We start from the raw sequence: 15,275 nt of genomic DNA, 5'->3' as shown, positions 1-15,275 counted from the left end.
GTCGGAGTCGGATAGTGTAGTGACAAGAGCTTTCTTCTTCTTGTACTTACTCCCCTTCTTCAGTAAGGGGCATTCAGCTCTTATGTGACCCGGCTTCTTGCACTCGTAACATCCAATCCCCTCGTTTTCTCTTTCCTTACCTTTGTCCTTCCGGTAGAAATTTGAGGGCCCTCTCCTTTGATGATAGGACTTCTTGTGGTTGATGAATTTCTTGAATTTGCGCACAAGAAGAGCCTCACCACCATCTTCCTCATCTTCTTCTTCTTCACTGCTGCTGCTGCAAGATAAGTCCTTGTTAGAAGAAGTAGATTTTAAAGCTATTACCTTTTTCTTATGGGAAGACTCTTCCTCGTGTTGTTTCATGGTGAGTTCGTGAGTCATCAGGGATCCAAGGAGCTCCTCAAGTGGAAGCTTGTTCAAGTCTTTAGCTTCTTGGATCGCTGTCACTTTAGCTTCCCACAACCTCGGTAGACATCGAAGGATTTTCCTGACAAGCTCACTGTTAGTATAGTTCTTGCCAAGGCTTTTTAGGCCATTGACAATATCAGTAAACCTAGTGAACATGGATGTGATAGTTTCATTTGAATCCATTTTAAATAGTTCATATTTATGAACCAAAGATGTTTATTTTGGATTCCTTGACTTGATTCGTGCCCTCATGGGTCACTTCAAGTCTGTCCCAAATTTCTTTTGCTGAATTACAAGTTGAAATCCTATTGAATTCATTACGGTCTAAGGCACAATAGAAGACATTCATTGCTTTAGAGTTTAATTGTGCCTTCCTCATGTCATGTTCATCCCAATCCGTTTCTAGTTTGGGTACCTTGACACCATCTATATATATGGATGGGATGTATGGGCCATTTACAACAATGGTCCACATCTCATAGTCTTGGGCTTGGATGAATATTTTCATCCTAGCCTTCCAGTATGAGTAGTCGGATCCATTGAAGAAAGGGGGTCTTTGGGTGGACTGACCCTCAATGTGAGAAGATCCAAATGGGGTTGTCATTTTGATCTTTTAACTCTTGAGTGGAAGAGTTTTTTGGCTCTGATACCACCTGTTGCCCAGATAGACAACCCAAGAGGGGGGGGGTGAATTGGGTTTTAAAACAATTTGGATAATTTAAAACGTTATGGATGATTAATTAAAAACTATGCCAAGTTATTTAATTAATTACTATGTGCTGTGAGCAATATGAAATGAGAAGAGGAAGAGACAATCAATCACAAACACAAGTTTTATAGTGGTTCGGAGCTATCCCTTGCTCCTACGTCCACTCCCCAAGTTTCTCTTGGGAATACACTATAACCCCCTTGGATTACAGCCGGTTGTTTTGCAAGCTCACAACCAAACTTGTTGTTTTACGAGCTAACAACGAACTCGGTCGGTTTTCCCAGGCTCACCGACTAGAACCAACCCCGATTGTTTTCCCGGGCTCACAATCAAACCCTTTCACACGTTGGTTTTAAAACTGGCTCACCAACTAACCTTTATCCCCTTGATTCAATCCCCCGATTGAACCAAGTAAATACACCGTAGTAGAAAGAAAACAGAAAATAAGCTTCTCAAAAGCAGGTATGAAACAATATATTCAAGGATGAGTTTAGAAGCCCTCAAACGCTTTTAAGCTTAAGTAGAGGAATGGCTTCTTGACTCTGGTCTCCTCTTGGATGAGTGATCGACTTGAATGTAGGAGGAGGAAGCTTTGAATGCTGGGGAGAAGTTGGTGGCGCAGTAAATGCTGATCTCCCCTTTTTCTCGTTGAAGAGCACTTGCAAAGCTTGAAGACTTGAATGCTTGGAGTGGAATGTATGTTCTCTATTTTGCTACAGTCTTCTGTGGCTATTTAAGCCACCCCACGGAAACTAGCCGTTACTCCACTTTTTCTGGCCGTTCTGCACACTCTGCGCAGCCTGACAATGTGACCGTTGGTGGGTTGGAGTCGACTCGCGCGATCAGGAAGTCGACTCGGCTGTAGCGGGAGTCGACTCAAGCTTTCAAGGAGTCGACTCGGCAACTGTTCCAAGTTTGAATTAAAGTTGCCGTCACGATGGGAGTCGACTCGTCTTGGCCCGGAGTCGACTCGCCAACTTCTGGCGCTGACCTGGCAATTTTGGAGTCGGCTTTTTCCTCTGTAGACCGTGATACAAATTTGAATTTGCCCTCTCGAGTCGACTCGACTGTCCTGGGAGTCGACTCGAATCTCAGAGCCCGAACTCCCATTTCTCGTGTCTTTTGGCTCATCCAGTCTTGGCAGGTCGACTCGAACTTCTTGGAGTCGACTCGGCTCTCAGTTTTCCGAAAGTTGGTCTTCTGCCTTTTGACGTGAAGCTTGTTCTTGGTGTCGACTCGAGCTGTCTGGGAGTCGACTCGAATCTCAGTGGCAGTAACATGGTTTTTCTCTGTTGATGGTCGCACAATCTGGAGTCGACTCGCGTAATGCGGGAGTCGACTCGAATCTCAGAGTCCATAAAACACTCTCTGACTTTTTCTTTGGTGCACCGGTGGGAGTCGACTCGCGTTCCACTGGGAGTCGACTCGAATCTCAGAGTCCATAAAATACTCTCTGACTCTTTCTTTGTGTACCGCTGGGAGTCGACTCGCGTTCCACTGGAGTCGACTCGAATCTCAGAGTCCATAAAACACTCTCTGACTTTTTCTTTGTGCACCCGCTGGGGAGTCGACTCGCGTTCCACTGGAGTCGACTCGAATCTCAGATCTGAAAGACTGCTCTTCTATCCTTCTGTCTGTTTTCAGTCGGAGTCGACTCATACTGATTAGGAGTCGACTCGAGCTCGTGCCAGTGACCTTGATACGCTTGGAGTCGACTCGTGAAACTCGGGAGTCGACTCGAGTCTCAGACATTGGTTCAGCAGACTTCTTAACTTATCCAAAATACTGTAAACCATGTCCTAGAAACACTTGAGCAGGATTTTCACTGAAACACTCAATTGAATTCATTAGTAATCACACGATATACTCAAATGCTTTGAGCTCATCAAAATCAAACGGGGGTTTTAATCAATCACTCCACACCTGTTCTTTGGATCCGAATGAAGCGCACACGGGAGGATGGTTGTTGAGCCAGGAGCAAGCGGAATGATGGGGAGGATAAACTCTGTTTTGTTGCTGGCTTGTTTGGGATCAATCTGGGAGTTTGGGGGATCAGGAAGACTTTGAATGGGATGAAGAGAAGTTGATGAGGTTTGGGAACGGTGGATACGGTTGATAGTGGGATTCGGGAGGATGAAACAGGGGAGTTGAAGGAAGAAATGGTTAAGATGCGGCTGGGAGGGATATCCTGCTGGATTGCGGAAGATGGATGGAGTTCATCGATTGGGAATCAGGGGAGAAGCTGGGATTTATTCCGAAGAAGAGATAAGGATGCTGGGAGATTAGCCGGAAGAGAGCTGAACTATGGGATCTTGGATGTGGTTGATGGAAAGCTAGTTCGGTTGGGAGGAAATCTGTTGGTGAGAGCTGGGACGCGAAGAGGATGGGGATGATGCAGTTGGGATATGTTCACGAACGGAAGGAGATGAAATGCTGGGAAGTTTTATTGCAACAAGATGAAGGTTGACGGTAATATGAAATCTAGGAGGATCAATCCAAAGTTGATTCAAGGGGTTGACAGTGCTGAATGATTAAGGTTAGATTTGCTGGGAGTTGATCTTGCGAACAGAGAGAGAGAGGCTGTGTTTAGATGTCATGAAACTCGGGAAGATTCGCGTAGAAGAGGTGCGAAGTAATCCCGAAGAATGGGGCCTGGCTCTATTTTGCAAGCTGGGATGTTGGGAGATTAAGCTAGAAGAAAGGATGGCTTGGTTCTGATCTTTGAACATGGGAGGAGAGTGACGTGGAAGCTTAATTGTCTAAGAACTGTAGAAGGGGCTGAACGTGGACATGGGGGTCAGCTGCGAAACGCGAGCCTGCACCAAATTAGGATTTCAGACATCATCCCAATTAGTTCGAGCTCAATCTGACGAGATAGACTTGACCAATAAAATCAAACAAACTCGAATTATTTTTAATAATGCCATGATGAAGGGGAACACATTTTCTTATGTTAAATTCACTAAATATATGAATTAAAATAATGATAAGTGCTATAAATAAGATATTAATTTATGTATTATTTAGCACTTATCACTCCCCTCGCCACTTATGCTAGGAGGATGTAGGCTGATGTTAGCATTATGTTCAGTGCCTAGGATCTATCTAGTTCTCATATGTATTTTGTGCTGATCATGTACTTTGTTGATCATATGTACTTTGGTTTGATTGAAAAATATTGTATTTTTGGCGTTAATGTACTACAATGTTTCATTTTGATCAGTAAAATCTCACTGTTTATTATTTTCTATGTCTACTTATCAATTGCCATGTACCTATTTGACGATGACAAAAGGGGGAGAAGTAAAGAAAGAAAGAAGTAGCAATAAGTTGACAAACAAGGTTGAAAATTATAATAGGAAAGACTATACATTTAAGGGGGAGCAATATGTAACAATGAAAATGTTAAAGTCTAAAATTTAAATCAAATTTCAGAATTTGGCACATACCTCTCATACCTCGATACATAATCTAAAACTCTTTCGTTATCTCAAATTTTTGAAGTTTCAGCTTTAACCAAATATAAAAGAAAGGGGGAGAAAATCAAAAGTTTAAATTGGTAACATTTGGATGAAATAGGGGGAGACTTCACTCTCATATTTGAAAAGCTAAAATTCAGCAACTTGAGCCCTTCTAAAACTAATTTTAAGATAAGTATCAATTTGCTCATACTCAATATTTTTGTAATCATCAAAAAGGGGAAGATTGAGGATGATAGTAGTATTTTGATGATTATTACAACAATTAAAGGTATATCTAAGTAAATATTACAAGGTAATATGATATATCATTAATAAGTTCTTCATTCTCGATACATTAGAAGAATGAGATTAAGATGTATTTTAATGATTATTAATGAGATAAAATTTGCGATAGGAAAGGGATAGTGAATTCTAAATTCTAATTCGGCAAAATTTCAAGTGAAACATACTCTTAAGTGGATAATAGTAATTTTCATTGTTTGGAGTATGTAGCACTACCATGACATATATTCAAAATTGTTTAAAGTTTATTTCATTGATTATATGGATGAATCTAACCTTAAGGTAGATTGATTGAGTCGACCCCGGCACACTTTTGCAAAAATGGCACGGATGAACAGTACTTGGGTCAACCCAAGTGGAAGTTGAGTCGACCCCATCTTCAAGCCTCAAAAAAACAAGTCTCTAGAATCCCTAAGAGGGTCGACCCAAATGGAACTTGAGTCGGCCCAACCTTGAGTCGACCCCAACAGAACATGAGTCGATCCAAAGGCTATGTCATTCAAAAATCAGTTTTCTGGAATCTCTGAGAGGGTCGACCCAAGTAAAATTTGAGTTGACCCAACTGAACCTTGAGTCGACCCAAAAAGTGTTGAGTCGACCCAAGTGAAGGAAGGCTGAAATACAAGGTTCTGTGGTTTCTGAGACGGTCGACCCCAATGTTGCATGAGTCGACCCAAGTGAAAGTTGGGTCGACCCCAGTAAAAGTTGAGTCGACCCAAACACGGGCAGAAGCATAACGGCTAATTCTGCAGAAGTACTTTTTGACCTCCCAACAGTGAGTAACGGCTAGTTTTTGAAATCTGACCATTGAAGGATGTCCAATGGGTGAGGAAAACTATTTAAAGGGATACTATTCGTCAGAGAAAGATATTCTTTTGAAAAATATCAAAGCTTACACAAGAAAGACAAGAGCCCTAATCTTCTTCATCCAAGTGCTTCATTCAAGAGTCGAAAGGAAGTGGTTGAGCAGATTCCAAGAGATATCAAGAGCTCCATCCACCCTTGAAGAGTGAAGCATTCTTGATAAAGAAGAGAGAAGTCTCATCAAGCGATAACTATTCTCTCAACTCTTCTTTATAGCTTATAATTGTTATATTTGCTCATCTAGGAGCTTCAACTTTCTTCTTTCTTTTGTTAATCACCTTGTAAAGGTTAGTTGGTGAGCCCGCAAAACCAACGGTGTAGGTTTATTGGTAAACCCGTAAAACCAATTGTGAAGGTTCGTTGGTGAGCCGTAAAACCAACAAAGGTTCGTTGGTGAGCCCGTAAACCAACATAGGTTCTTGGTGATCCCGGAAAACTAAAGTGTAAAGGTTTTTGGATTGTGAGCCCGAAAATAATCCAACTGTAATCCGAGAAATTATAGTCAATTTCCAAGGGGTCGCTTGTGGAGTGGACGTAGGTGCTTAGGAGAGCACCGAACCACTACACTTCTTGTGTGTTTGTATTGTGCATTGCTCTAATTTTACTCACTTATCAATTGACTAAAGTAAGATAGCAATAATTTAGAAAAACCAATTCACCCCCCCCCCTCTTGGCTTGTCACCTTGGGCAACACATACTTAACCAGCAATAGGTGTGAGTGCGAGTTGACCCAACTTGATTAGAACTCTTCTAATCGATTTAAGTCCAAACTGCGCGAACCCGAACTTAACAATTAGAATCCTTTCTAATTGGTGATCGAATTAAACTCTTTAATTCGATCAAACCTATAAGACAAGATTGACGTCTAGCAACGTGTCATGTCTACCCAAAAATATGGAATTTGGTGAAATACCAAAAATACCCTTCAGTGGCAAGTTACCATGCAATTCAATCCTTTAATCAAACTGCATCCCAAATATGTATATGAGTATGAATATATGTCAAACTCAATTTCATATTCATATTTTTCTCAATCTTTTAATGATAATTCAAATAATGAAACATTAGAAACTCTTTCTAATTTTCATTCTGCTTTGATCAAAGGCTTCCTGAATTATCATATGATTAGAATAAATAGGATGCTATCTTCTCTTACTAGAAGTGATTAATTCCTTGTTGACCTACTCATAATCTTCGTACACAATCCACCATATCCAGAAGACCTCGTACATAACTTATTGTCATGAATGAGTGTAAACCAAAATAGGTTCATGTGCACAAGATACCATGGTGATCTCAGGTCAAAGGATCAGTTGCACAACTCCCACTAAGAGAATCATCTTTTGACATGTAAGTAAGACTTCATAAGATTTCTCTTTGTAGGTCAATTCAGTGAACTCATTCTTCTAATGAGCACCCATATCTTTGTATTAGTGTCTCCACACAAATGATTGTGAGATCAATCATCCTCTGCATCGAGCATACATAAGACATGCCAGTCTTTCCGGTAATCATTGATCCCCGACTCAATGTACCAATGACTGGGAATATTTAAGATTAGGATTTTAGGATTTTAAGTCTCACTAGTATGATCTCATCATAGTCTTAAAACCATTGCCCTAATCTAAGGAGTTTATCATAAATATAATCAACAGCATATGATAAAACATAACGCCTTTATTCATATTTAAATGTCATGTACATGATTTGGACAAATCAAAAGAAAAACCTTCGCAATACATATTGCGATTGGCTTGTAGGGCATCTACTCTTTCAATCTCCCACTTGCACTAAAGCCAATCGCTCTTATATTTTATCCCCATACAATCGAGGTGGCGATCGAACTGCTGTTGTGGTAGAGCTTTAGTGAACGGGTCTGCTAGTTGTTCTTTGTCTACTCGTTCAATGACTATGTCTTGTCTCTCGACAATCTCTCGAAAAGATGGAAGCGTCTTAGAATGTGCTTGGATTTGTGATGAGACCTTGGTTCCTTCGCTTGAGCAACAGCTCCAGTGTTATCACAATAAACTGGGACTGGTCCAGCAATCTCGGAACTACTCCTAACTCAGAGATGAACTTCTTCATCCAGACAGCTTCCTTAGCGGCTTCACTTACAGCAATGTATTCTGCCTCAGTAGTTGAGTCAGCTACAGTTTGCTGTTTGGAACTCTTCCAGCTCACTGCACCACCATTTAGGGTAAAGACATACCCTGAAGTGGACTTGCTATCATCTGGATCTGATTGAAAACTAGAATCAGAAAATCCTTCTAGTTTCAACTCAGATCCTCCATAAACTAGAAAAATATCTTTAGTCCTTCTCAAGTACTTAAGAATATTTTTCACAGCTATCCAATGATCCTCCTGGATCAGCCTGAATCTACTTGTTATGCCTAAGGCATAAGCAACATCAGGCCTAGTACATAGCATAGCATACATAATCGATCCTACTGCCGAAGCATAGGGAATAGAATTCATTCTATTCCTCTCTTCAGATGTCTTAGGAGACATCTTCTTAGAGAGACGTATGCCATGACTCATAGGCAAATAACCTCTTTTACTTTCTTCCATGCTGAATCTTTTCAGCACATTATCTATGTACCTAGACTGGGACAAGCCTAGCATCCTTTTAGATCTATCCCTATAGATCTTTATACCAAGTATATAGGATGCTTCTCCCAAGTCTTTCATGGAAAAGCTTTTTGACAGCCAAGTCTTGACCGATTGTAACATTGGAATATCATTTCCAATGATCAGTATGTCATCTACATACAATATTAAGAAGACAATGGCACTCCCACTAGTCTTCTTGTACACACATGGTTCATCCACATTTTTGATAAAACCAAACTCTTTGACTGTTGTATCAAAACGGATGTTCCAACTCCTCGATGCTTGCTTTAATCCATAAATGGATCTCTTAAGCTTGCATACTTGATTTGCTCTCTTACTTGAGACAAATCCTTCTGGCTGTGTCATGTAAACCTCTTCCTCAAGATAACCATTAAGGAAGGCGGTTTTGACATCCATCTGCCAGATTTCATAATCATAGTATGCAGCTATTGCAAGCAAAATCCGAATAGATTTGAGCATAGCTACTGGTGAAAAAGTTTCATCATAGTCAATTCCTTGCTTTTGCCTGAAACCTTTTGCCACCAATCTAGCCTTGTAGGTTTCTACTTGGCCATCTGCTCCAATCTTTTTCTTATAGACCCATTTGCAACCTATAGGGTTTACACCCTCTGGTGCATCAACCAAAGTCCATACTTGGTTGGTATACATAGAATCTATTTCGGATTTCATGGCTTCTAGCCATTTGTCAGAGTCACTACTCATGACAGCTTCCGAATAGGTCAGAGGATCATCATTTTCAACAATGTGGGCTTCATCATTCTCAATGATGAACCCATACCTCTCAGGTGCTCTTCGCACTCTATCTGACCTTCGGAGAGGAGATGTGTGTTGTGGTTGTACCTCATCAATGGGTACATCTGGTTGAAGAATTTCTTGTTGTTTCTATTTGTAGGTCTTGAACTTCTTCAAGTTCATTTTTCTATCCTTGCCCTTTTCTAAGATAAACTCTTTTTCTAAGAAAATGGCATGCCTACCTACAAAAACTTTTTGTTCGGTAGGATGATAGAAGATGTATCCTATACTATCTTTAGGATAACCTACAAATATACATTTATCTGATCTAGCACTTAGCTTGTGTCCAAAATTTCTTTTGACATAAGCTTGACAACCCCATATCTTAAGATACTTAAGATTAGGCTTTTTCCTCTCCATATCTCATATGGAGTGCTAGGTACAGACTTAGAAGGTACCCTGTTTAATATTAGTGCAGCAGTCTCTAGGGCAAAACCCCAGAAGGAAATAGGAAGATCAGTAAAGCACATCATGGACCGTACCATATCTAATAAAGTACGATTCCTCCGTTCAGCTACACCATTTAATTGTGGCGTATACGGAGGTGTCCATTCAGAGAGAATGCCCTTTTCTTTAAGATGATTTAAAAACTCACTAGAAAGGTATTCACCTCCTCGATCAGATCGAAGGATTTTAATACACTTTCCGGTTTGTTTTTCAACCATACTTTGATACTCTTTAAACTTATCAAAGCTTCGGATTTATGTTTCATAAGATACACATATCCGAACCTTGATAAATCATCAGTGAATGTGATGAAGTAAGAGTATCCACCTCTAGCTGGAGTTGTCATAGGACCACATACATCTTGTGTATAAGTCCTAATAACTCACTTGCCCTTTCTCCATGTCCAGTGAATGGAGACTTAGTCATTTTTCCCATAAGACAAGATTCACAAGTTCCTAATCTAATGATTCATAATCATAAGGATCAAAGAACTCTTCTTTGTATAACTTGTTGATTCTTGATTCACTTATGTGACCAAGTCGGCAATGCCAAAGAAGGGTATTTTCACTTCCTCTCTCTTTCTTTTATTGCTTTTATTAATATGAAAGACATTGTCATTAAGTAATAAAACAAGAAGACCATTTTCCATAATGCCATTGCAAAGATGCTTATTAGAAAAATAAATAGAGCAACCATTGCCCTTTCCATTAATTTCAAATCCTTTCTTTAACAACAAAGGAATGGAAATTACATTTCTAATAATTTTGGGCATATAATAACAATCTTCTAATTGTAGGAGCTCTCCCGAAGGTAACTCCAAGTTGTAGGTTCCAACAGCTTCAGCCTGGATGGACTCTCCTCCAGCGCCATACAGCTCGAAGTCACCTTTCTTCAAAATTTTAATTTTCTGTAGTCCATGCAAAGATTTGCAAATGTGAAAACCACAGCCGGTATCCAATACCCATGAATTTGAATTTGAAGAACTTAATGACAAGTTGGCATGTAACATAAACATACCTTTTGATGCAACTCTTGCATCGGTCTTCATACTTGCAAGAAAACTCTTGCAATTCCTTTTCCAGTGGCCAGCTTTGCCGCAATGAAAACAGGTACTTGATCCGGAGTTTTTCTTTCCTTTTTTCTTTTTGATGCTACTCTTGGGTTCAATCGTTTTCTTAGAACCCTTATTTCCCGATTTCTTCTTAGAACCCTATAAAGAAGGAGTGGACCTTTATCCTTCTTAATATGGCCTTCAGCTGTTTTGAGCATATTTAACAGCTCGGGCAGGGAGGTGTTCAGCTTGTTCATGTGAAAGTTCACAACAAACTGAGAGAATGAATCAGGCAGTGATTGCAGGATCAAATCCTGACTGAGCTCACTATCCATAGCAAAACCTAATTGACTTAATCTGTGATTAAGTCTATAACCATAAGAACATGGTTTTGCACTGGAGTTCCTTCATTCATTCTAGCACGGAACAACTGCTTAGATATCTCATACCTAGCAGTCCTGCTTTGTTCTCCATACAACTCTTTTAAATTGAGAAGATGATTGAGTGTCCATGCCTTCATGTTGCCTCTGTAATTCATTGCATAGAGGCAAGTATGATACATTTGACAGTCAAACTGTCATTTTTCCACATCTTATGTGTGGCAACCTCCTCTTCTGTAGCATCATCCCCTAGATCTCCAAGATCAGGGGTTTCAAGTATATAGAAATTTTCTCCTGAGTGAGTACTATCTTTAAATTCCTCAACCAGTCCACATAGTTTGGTCCGGTCAACTTGTTGGCATCTAAGATGCCTCTTAGTGAAAGTGAAGAAGCCATTTAATAATTCTACATATGCAAGAACAAACTAATATAAGCAGACCAATCATGATGACATGTTTGCAACTAGATAAGGACTTTAATCTAATTTGTCTCCTACTATTTTTATCGAATATCATAGCCCTCTCCTATGATAAACGTGAAAATATTTTTCTTAGTAGGGTTGAGATCCTAATTCATCATAAAAAGCCTTGTGTTTACACAACAAACCTTATGAGTTCAAAGGTAGGAAACTCTTTCCAATTGCATCTCATGCAATTCTCAACTTTATCTTGTCCTCTTAAAATACTTATTGCCTTGTGTTAGCACAACAAACAATAATATTTTAGTTAAGTCAAACCCTTCATTTTATAGTCATATTCGAATAATATTGCCCTTGTGGTTGCACAACAAGGCAATATATTAAAATATGCCATAAGCATCTTAATGCACCAAGACAGTATAACATCAGTCCCCATTGCAAGTTTGTGTTAGCACAACAAACTAGCATGGATCTTGACATAATAATATCGAGGCATGAAGGAAGGCTATCAATAGTGTTATATCAATATTAAGCTTATCCATAATAGGCAATCAAACAATTGGCCAGGTAAGCAGGTGGGAGGCTCCCCTTACTCAAGAGTAAGGTCCTAATTAAGTAACCACCTTTAGTGCTTTCCTTAGACACCAATTAGATTAATTGTTCTAGAATGGGTTAGCTCAAAGTTTTTCAACACTATGACTTAATATAATTTTTATTGAGGGCTTACTAGTCTCTAGCACATTCTTTAATTGTAACATATATTTAACATATCTAAAATAAACTATCATGCATCATAGCTATCTCATAGCATGTATAAATCATAAGCAATAATTAACATTAACATATTCAACATATGGAAAATTTCATATCATGACATTTTATTACATATCATATCATATATGAATCATATATTTCAGCATTTCATTAAGCATATGACATTACTATCTCATAGTAAATTAATAATCATACATCATGCATATTATTTGATTGAACCAATTAAGGATGGCTCTGATACCACTGTAGGGTTCTAGCATGTCTAATGGCAGCGGAAGCTAGGGATTTTAAAAATTTTCTTAATAAAGTCCCTATGCATGAAACCCTTTTAAGCCTAGATCACCTTAATGATTACAATCAAATATATAAATAAATGCAGAATTAGTAGAATACCTCAAATGCTAATCCAAAGTGTACAATCTCCACGAGGCGTCCAAGTGTCCGCCCTCCAATGGTGATCCACACGAAAACTTGATCAAGACTTTAGCTCCAAAGACTTTTGATCCTTAATGCAGAATTCTTCTAAAGAACTCTAATGGCTTGCTTTCCTTCCTTTCTATTTTTCTTTAGCCTTCTAAAATCACTTCTAATCCTTTTGTCCTAAGAAGACCACCTTGTCTTGGCTTAGGACACACTAGAAGCAATGTTAGAAAGAAAGAAACTAATGTAAGAAAGAAGGATGAGAGAGAGAGAGTTGGATTGATCGATGAATTAAATCACCGGGAGCATTCCTTTTATAGATGGCGTGGGGATGCATCACCAAAGGATGCATCCCATCCACACATCCTTCAGATGGGGCGTGATAAGAGGAGAGGAGACGCTACAAAAATAGGGAGAGGCGTATTCATGAAGAGGCGTGATAAGATGAAGCGCTAAATAAGGCGCTTCATTCTTATCCAAACGCCATGTGGTCCCTCCCTTCTCACGCATGAAAAATAGGGGCAATCCTTGTCCATTAATCAAAGCCTTGATGATGATCCAAAGGCCTTAATTGATGGCGCCATATATCCCTTAGACGTGATGAAGAGAGAGGAATTAAATGGATAAGATCAAAGGGTGTCTTTCATCCTTATCCATTTAAAGCTCACGCCTAGCTTCTCTTCACGCCATCAGATGTTGACCAAGTCAACATCACAAGTCCATCACGCCTCACAACTTTTGATGCATCTCCATATGATCCAAGGGCTTAGGATCAAGGTGCCATCATGAAGGGGAATTAAGTGATCATCCAACGGTTCTAGGATGATCCAATGGTTTTCCTTCATGGCGCCATCCAATCATCCCATTATGTCTTCATCTAATGGCTGATGAAGATTCAATGATCATGATTTAAAGCCACATCTAACCCAATCCAATTGGATTTAAACCAATTCACCATTATGTCTTTATCCAACGGTAGATCAAGATCTAACGGTCTAAATTGAATGATTTATCAAATCCAATTTCAAGCCAATTAGGTGCCAACTCTTGGCTACATATTAGAAATAATCTAATCAATTAAATCATTAAGAATAGATTCGATCCATTCGAATCAGATTCGAATCCAATTCGAATCAGGAGCTAAGGTTTGCAACACTACTAGGATGTTTATCTTGCAAACATGATCTAATCCAATTAGACCCTTGATAAGTTTTCTTGTGTGTGACCATTGGGTTCCCATACTTAGCCAGCAATAGGTGTGAGTGGCGAGTTGACCTAACTTGATTAGAACTTTCTAATCGTTTTAAGTCCAAACTGCGTGAACCCGAACTTAACAATTAGAATCCTTCTTTAATTGGTGATTGAATTAAACTCTTTAATTCGATCAAACCTATAAGACAAGATTGATGTCTAGAATGTGTCATGTCTATCCAAAAATATAGAATTTAGTAGAAATACCAAAAATACCCTTTAGTAGCAAGTTACCCTGCAATTCAATTCTTTAATCAATGCATGCCGAATATGTATATGAGTATGAATATATGTCAAACTCAATTTCATATTCATATATATTTTTCAATCTTTTAATGATAATTCGAATAATGAAACATTTAGAAACTCTTTCTAATTTTCATTCTGCTTTGATCAAAGGCATCCTGAATTATCATATGATTAGAATAAATAGGATGCGTCTTCTCTTACTAGAAGTGATTAATTTCTTGTTGACCTACTCATAACCTTCGTACACAATCCACCATATCCAGAAGATCTCGTACACAACTTATTGTCATGAATGAGTGTAAACCAAAATATGGATTTATGTGCACAAGATACTATGATGATCTCAGGTCAAAGGAGCAGTTGCACAACTCCACTAAGGAAATCATCTTTTGACATATAAGTAAGACTTCATAAGATTTCTTCTCTTGTAAGTCAATTCAGTGAACTCATTCCTCTACTGAGCACCCACATCTTTGTATTAGTGTCTCCACACAAAGTGATTGTGAGATCAATCACCCTAAGATGTGCCGGTCTTTTTCGTAAACATTGATCCCCGACTCAATGTACAATGATTGGAAATATTTAAGATTAGGATTTTAGGATTTTAGGTCTCACTAGTATGATCTTATCATAGCCTCAAAACCATTGCCTTAATCTTAGAGGTTCATCACAAATATAATCAACAGCATATGATGAAAACAATACCTTTATTTATATTAAATGTCATGTAACATGATTTGAAAAATCAAAAGAAAATCCTTCGCAATATATAATGCGATTGCTTGTAGGGCATCTGCTCTTTCAATTACATCACAGAAATACACCAGATATGGAATAAATTACATCCCTTTTAGGAGGCAAGTAGGCCCTCAAAACATCAAATAAGATGCATGCAAGCATCTAAAAATATTACATGACATTACAGATCACATCGCAGGTCTTTACATTTGATACCAAAAGGATTTGAATCCTATGATCATCACCACATGCATCAATTATAATTTTTAGATCTGATATTTAATTGATTACGTCATCACATGAGTTTGCTGATCATGCAAGATATGATTCTAAACTTTTGTAATCTCATTAACAATGCAATAGAATCATCAACTTATGC

The sequence above is a fragment of the Phoenix dactylifera genome, unplaced genomic scaffold, assembly GCF_009389715.1.
Source record: "Phoenix dactylifera cultivar Barhee BC4 unplaced genomic scaffold, palm_55x_up_171113_PBpolish2nd_filt_p 000278F, whole genome shotgun sequence".
NCBI classification, from domain to species: Eukaryota; Viridiplantae; Streptophyta; class Magnoliopsida; order Arecales; family Arecaceae; genus Phoenix; species Phoenix dactylifera.
This window is presented reverse-complemented; position numbering follows the sequence as displayed.